Here is a 7,928-nt window from a genome sequence, read left to right as displayed (position 1 = left end):
CAACCTCTCTGCCTTCTACCGATTGAAATCGATCAAAGGTGCATTTTTTTTTTTCAGTTTTTTCAATTATGTTATGATTTCTGTTCTGATTCATTGTATTTTCGTTTATATCATTTGATTCTGTCCGAATTATTTTATCAATTTGTATGTCATACGCTTACCCTAACCCTAACCCTAACCCTGAATCTAACCCTAACCCTAACCCTAACCCTAACCCTAACATGTATCTAATTTCTGATTTTGGTTATTTTTTCAGTTTAATAGTGTGACACAATGACCTCTCGACGCGTTTCAAAGCTGCCAGTGACCCATTCCGAGAGAAGAACCAAGAGTCGTCACGATGGGTCGTCATCCTCTCAGCCCCAGGCTGCTTCGAGTCAGGCTCCGGACTTGACGTTCGGATATTTGTTTGAGGATGACATACCTTCACACGAGAAGTTCGTGAAGTTTTTCATGACCCGGAAGATCTGCGAACCGAAATCACTGGATTCAGCATTCTTCAACCTAGAGCGTTTTGACATTGTGCCGCTTCTTGAGCAGACACATTTACTTCACCTGGCGGAGATGCGGTGCCCATACTCGGAGGTTATGGTAAGAGCCTTCTACCAGAACCTTGGCTACTCGCAAGGCGAGCTGACTTCCCGTGTCTGCGGGATTGATATCATCATGACTGCTCCTATCTGGACGGAGCTACTGGGGTTCGATTTTGATGGTGTCACAAGAGCAGCACTATATGATGGAGACAACCATCATATATTTGGTGATTATAACTGGGAGACCATTGTTACAGAGACTAGGAGGGCAGACGCTGAGCCCAGTCATTTTGCTCATTATCCTGTTAGCAACTTGTCAGTTTCTGCTCGCATTCTTCATTATGTGGTGACACATATTATTTTCCAGCGCCCGCATAATCACTCAAAGGTGCTGGAATGGGACTTTGTCATCCTGTGGGCCCTCCTTCACAGTCAGCAGGTGAACTGGAGGCATTACATATGCATACTGATGTGGAAGGCAGCCAAGTCAAAGAAGGCTGAATTGCCTTTTGCATTTCTGGTGCAGAAGATTCTGCATAGATTTGGAGTGCCTATGGCAACAGAGACCTTGAAGACCGCCAGAGGCTGGAATGCTATATTTGGTGAGAGGCTCCTGAAGCAGTGTGGGATCCTACCGAACAGAGCGGGTATCTGGACGTGGAAGAAGGCACCAGAACCACCTGAGATCCCATTCCACCACGATGCTGAGATGGAGGATGCACCTGCAGGTGATGTGTTGGTCTTTATGAGTTTATGCAATTTTGTGTTGTTTAATTTTTAATGTGGTATTGAAGTTTGTTTTTCATGGTTTATGATGTAGGCCTTGATGATGATGACGATGATGATGGCGTTGCTGAGGTTGATGTCAGACCGACACGTCCCACCCGCAGTCGGCGACCACCAGCTCCTCCTGAGGGTGGATGGACACTTGATCATGTCATGGCATCCATATATGATCTGACTACTGACTTTAGAGGATATAGACAGAGCATGAGCAAGTGGCGAAACCATATGGACACAAGGGTTGCACGGTTGGACACAAAGGTTTCACGCTTGGAGGGTTTAATTGGCGAGGGTGCCCATACTCAGGAGGAGGAGGAGGAGGATGATGACAATGGGGATGACACACAATCGGATGAAGAGAATGGGGAGGACACGCCATCGGATTAGTGTGTCCATAGAGTTTCATATCATTGATTTAGTTTGATGTAATGTAGTCATTTTGGTACATTTAGGAACTTTACCTACATTGCATGGATGTTTTTGTACTGGATGTTCAAAATTTGAATGAATGAAATTTTCGTTTTGCGCACATTCAGACTTGTTGGTTCTATGCATTAGTATGGGACCTTGCATTAATATTGTCATAATTAATTTGGAAATCAATTCAACCCAAAGTACTTTAATATTCATGTTCAGCTTTCATTGGCGCACATCTTGATTACTGCATCCTATTTCTACGAAATCAATCCACCCCCAAGTCATACCGTATGTAGGTATTGCACAACGATTACCAAAATGCAAAAAAAATTGCCAAAACAGCATCTGCAACAACATCTGCAACTGGTCTACCCGGGTACCACGAACTGGTCTACCCGGGTAGGATGTACTCGGGTATATCATTACGAGTTACCCGGGTAGACCAGTTGCAGATGCAGCAGCAGGTGCTGTTCAATCCATTTTGTTTGCATCTTGGTAATTGATGTGTAATACAATAACCTTAACTGACTCGGGGAAGGGGTAAATGGGTATGGTAGACATTCGGATTCCACAATACGGAACGAGTGACTCGCTAAACTTAACGGATACATTTCAACAATACATTTCAACAACACAAGAATACAGTTCAACAATACATTTCAACAACACAATACATAACTAATACAAGATAAAGTTTAGGGTACAAGGAAACAAAACAATACGTAAAGTGATTGTCATTACAAAACAAAGTACTACACAAAAACAATACGTAATCATGCTTGTCTTAGTCTCAATGGACATGTACGAATGTTATGTCCAACTTGCTTGCAATGCTTACATCTGCTCTGACTGCTAGAGGGTTGAGACTCAACCCAATCCATCTCATTCTGAATCCTTGAAGACTTTGGTCTTCCTTTTGCACGTACCAACTGAGCATCCGGAATTACAGTAGGCCCAACAACGGATGGAATCAACAATTCATTGCCAATAGGAAACCAGTGTGCAGCATATACTTTAGCAATGGTTGGAATTTTGAAAACATGATCCACATAATCATAATGGTTTAGCTTGGCTACCTTGCAAACTGCTAATACATGACTACAGGGATACCTCCTTGCTGTAAACCTACCACACTGACATGTACGATTGATTAAGTCCACTCTCATGATGTCACCGACCTCGTGTGTAGAAAGATTGTAGGCATCCTCAACCTCAAACAATAACAACTCACTATCATATATCCTCACACGATAAGTGCCAGCCAATTCATCATTTTTTTGCAAAGCTGCCTCAACCTTCAATGCATTGGTGAAATGTCCAAAAAACCCTTTGAAATACGGCCCTGTCTGTATAAACCCGACGTTCATCAAAACATTGATTTGTATCAAGTTTGAACACAGAACCCACATTCACCTCCGTCATATACTTCAGCCAATTTGGCAAGAATGCGTACGATTTCTCCCAGTCACCAAACAACTTAACGATGGCCTTCATTTTTGCCTTCCAGGCCTTCCTGTACGTTATGTTGTATCCATATGTTCCCTGTATCCTCTCCTGTATCAGAGCTGGTCTTGTGGATGGATCTTCCTTTAACATATCTGGAAAAAAAAATAACTTTACCATATTCTCAATTAATCTGAATTATTAAATACACAGTAGAATACATACTCATTATAGCCGCACAAATGACATTTGAATCCAACTGTCTATGATCCTGTGCTAGGCCTTGATTTAGGCATGTGTGACCTTGACCCCATTTACGGACCACCCAATTAGCTCCCTTCTTCGGCTTAATTGCCCTCATATACCAGGGACAACCGTCAGCATGGTTTTTACACTTCATAACAAATCTTGACTCGTCGCTTTTTTCAACTATGGCTGTCCTGCGCCCCTTCATACAATGTATCTTCACAGCATGTTGCAATTCTGGTTTGGACCCAAATTCTTGTTGCACAAATAACGGATCTCCTAACTTCCAACCTCCGTGCAAGTCATCATCGCCATATAGGATCTCCAACTCGTCATTAGGGTGCGCCCAGTTAATGAATGAATAATGTTGGCTTTCATTCCAGAATGGCTCCTCAGACCCTGCATCTAAAGATCAACTCTCATTTGTCTGAATGAATACCACCACAAATAATAAATTGTCTAAAGCAAATGTTCAAATTTAATAACTTACCACTACTGACTGGGTCGACATGAAGTGGTGACAAGGCTGGGGTACCGAGACTTACAGCGCTCATGTCAGCCTCAAAATTACCGTCCACGTCAGTGTCTGACGAATCACCTTCTGGAATAGCACTTTCAGGTTCTCCCTCATCTTCGCTGTCCACATAGTCCTCGTCTTCATCCTCTTCATCCTCATCCAATGCTACCTGAGGAGGTGCAGAAGATCGTACAACTGTATCTTCTTGACCGGTACAGTGTGCAGTAGTGGTTGTATGCACCGGTAAAGATGAAGATTGTCCAACATCAACTTCAACATATGTCTCAATATATTTTAATACTTTCCATTCAACAAACGCATTTGTTACGAACTCCACATCTTCATCATCATTTATATCGTTTCCAATGTAGTATATTGTATCCATATCCACTACAGTCTCTAACCTGGCTATCATGCGGTGGATGGAATGTATGCCTTCTAACCCCATTTTTTGAAGAATTCTCTCCTTCAGTTCATTGCATGTAGTGCCCACTTTGATTTTCATCGTTTTTGTTTTTCCTTCAAATCGGACACCGTTCGGACCTTCAAAATGCCTCCCATTGTAGTAAATAACTATAGGAACCATGTTTGGACTTGAACTCATCTTTCACACAAAAATTAGATCTAGGTTTTGGGTTTGGAGGTTGGTTCAGATTTTTTAGCACAAAATGGGAGTGTGGAGATGTAATCTCAATGTCCCACCAAGATTCAGCTTTCTGAAATGATGAGATGAAATATGTGTGATGTTTCGGATTAGAGAGGGTAAGAGAGAAAGATTTGGGGTTTCAAAAACCCTATACCTCGCAACAATGGCCGAAACCCATACATATTGGGGTTTCTGGACGCGATTTACCCGGGTACACTGATCCTTACCCGGGTAAATAATTCAAACATTTTCCCAGATTCAAGAACTCTACCCGGGTACACCCCTACATACTCGGGTAGATAAAAAGTTTCAAAATTTACCCGGGTAGGTAATGGTGTACCCGGGTAGGCTTCGTGGTCAACGGTCAAACATGGGCAGATTGGTGTTATGTTTGTTGGGGAGGGTAAATTTTCGAAATAGTTTTGAATGAAGGGCAATTTGGTAATTAATTATTAATTAAGGGGCATAAGGGTCAAAAAGCCCATGAAACGCTCAGTTTTGATTTCCGCCAATTAACGATTATAATTTATTGGGTTCAAAATTATTAATTAATTATAATAAATTTGACTCATTAAGTTTTATTCAATAAATTATAACCGTTGATCGACAGAAATCAACTATTAGGATCTAAAATGAGACAAAATTATATCTTTTAAAAAGATAAATATTTTCTCATAAAAAATTTATATGAGATTAAATATCTGTATCTTACGGGATCAAGACAAACCTTTCAATTTCTTTAGGGGGCGTTTGGTTGGAGCTATATGATGAGATAGGTAGGCATTGGAGAAGTGAGATTCTTCATTGACCGTGTTTGGTTGAAGAGTTTGGAATATTTGGCTAGCGAAATCACTCCCCCAGCTATTCACTTTGCATGTCAATTGGACCCAAATGCAAGGCCACAGATTCCCAATTCAGATGTGGTATTGGACGTTGTCTACCTAAATGGAGAAATGAGTGAAAAATTACATGACGAACATACCCTCAACTTTTGCACAAAAAGTGAAAATCTTCTACCAAATCATTTTTGCAGACTTATGACAGCTCACGTTCTAGGGATATTTTCATAATTGCTACTTATTTTCCCATCTATATTTTACCTCAAACCAAACATAGACTTTATAAAATTTACCTAATTTCTCCGGTAAATTTTTTTTCAACCAAATAATTTTTTTAACATTTTTCTACCAAACTCACTTTCTAATCATTTTTCTACTATTTACATTTCTTTAGTATTCAAAAAATTTCTCCTTAACCAAACACCCCCTTAACAATTTTTGAAAGGAGTTATGAATCTCCTGTCAACAAAATCCTCATATCAATTATCCTTATGAAAAATTAGCATAAGCCTAATCCCTTCCTTCGGCTTCAAGCAAGTACGCGCGGCGCAGCCGAAGATGGAAATAGCATTAATTTCATGCTAACAAAGAATCACAATCAATAATATCAATGTAACGAGTTAAACATTTATTTCAACTTTAGAAAGCTTATTTACATTTATTATGCTCACTGTATCATGCAAAAGTTTTTAGATAGTCATCGCAATTTATCTTTTCAAATCACCTTTAGTTGATCTTCCCTATATATCCCCCCAAAAAAAATCACCTTGTAAGTTGTAACTCTTGATATTGGCATTAACTAACTTAGCAAAGAGGGTAAGGCAAATCAGTATAATTTTTTTTTTTTTTTTTTTTGGAGAAAACGCTTGTATTTTTAAAGAATTTTTGCCTACCAAAAATAAAATAAAATAAACCTTGTATCATTTTAGTTCTTAACCATTGATTTTCGTCAATCTTATAATTTATTGAAAACTATTAATTAATTAATAAATTTAACCCAACAAATTATAATTGTTGATTTGAAAAAAATCAACGTTTAAAATTTAAAAATGACACAAAATTAAATCCTTAAAGAAATAAATATTTTTTCAAAAAACAATTAAGTAAAAAATCAAAGATTCCCTAGTGTGATTTCTTAATCGTTTCTAGCCAGCCACGTGGATTCTATTGACATGTGAGGCTGCATTACTTGGGAGAGTAACCATTTTGCCACGTTTGGACAAAAAAATTATCAGACTGTCACACCAACAGTAAATTTTGCCAAAAATACCACGCGGCATAATTCGCTACACAGTGTAGCGAATTATGCATGCAAGTAATTCGCTACACAGTGTAGCGAATTTTGCAAAATTTGACATGTGGCATTTTTGGTTCTGACGTGGCATATTTCGCTACACTGTGTAGCGAATTACTTGCATGCATAATTCGCTACACTGTGTAGCGAATTATGCCGCGTGGCATTTTGGCAAAATTTACTGTTGGCGTAGCAGTTTGGTAATTTTTTTGTCCAAACGTGACACTTTGGTCAGTGTTCCGCGTTACTTCCCACAAGGATCATGTATACGAATAAATCTTTGGTATTAGTGTTGCACCAAAAATTCAGTATATTTCATCAATAAAAATATTATATATCAGCTAAAGTTTTCTTTTCTTTGCCAATTTTTTTCTCTCTCCTATGATGTGAAATGCTCTAATTGATGAGATGCACTGAATCTTAATGCAACAATGGCACCAAAAATTTATTCCATGTATACGTCGGAGTGAAAGAGAATTAAATGTAAAGAGACGATTTTATCCTTTTGAGGAGTTAATTTGTTGGACCTGTCAAGCGGTCCAATAGAGAAACCCAATTCCTAAACTTTAAATCCTAAATAGGGAAGCCCAAGCAGACCCAAGAGATGTGACGTTTTTTTTTTTTTTTTTTTTTTTTTTTTAAGATTTGAATTTTTAATCCTATTATTCATATTTCAATATTCAAAACTCACATGGTGTCATACTTCAGTTCTACACATAATTAATGGAGTTTGTTTAACACAAAACAAATTAAAGTTCATCTTAAAGAGTTTTCTTTTAAGCACATGGTGTCATACTTCAGTTCTATACATAATTAATGGAGTTTGTTTAACGCAAAACAAATTAAAGTTCATCTTAGGAGTTTTTTTTTAAGCTGATTTCCGCTTTTAACTATTTCCACTATTAGCTATTTAAAGGTTATGATGTGAACATATGTATAATCAAGTTTAGGAGTCCCTTATCCTTGGCAACAATGAAAGAGAGATCAGATGGCAAAGCTATTGCTAACATTCCATCAAACATTGTACTGGAAATTATTTTAACTTCGATATTATTTTCTCAAGTGACAAATGCAGGGAGTTGGCGATGCTTGGGAGCACCAAGTTATACACTTTCCTTTGAAAATCGTTTGGCTCATGAAATTAAAGGATATGACATGAAAAAATATGAAATGACACTGCTATGCGGTGAAACTAATTACGGGGAGATCC

The sequence above is a fragment of the Gastrolobium bilobum genome, unplaced genomic scaffold, assembly GCF_033153095.1.
Source record: "Gastrolobium bilobum isolate Gb01-03AN ecotype WA unplaced genomic scaffold, APGP_CSIRO_Gbil_v1 utg15463, whole genome shotgun sequence".
NCBI lineage: Eukaryota > Viridiplantae > Streptophyta > Magnoliopsida > Fabales > Fabaceae > Gastrolobium > Gastrolobium bilobum.
Note: the sequence above shows the minus strand (reverse complement) of the source record.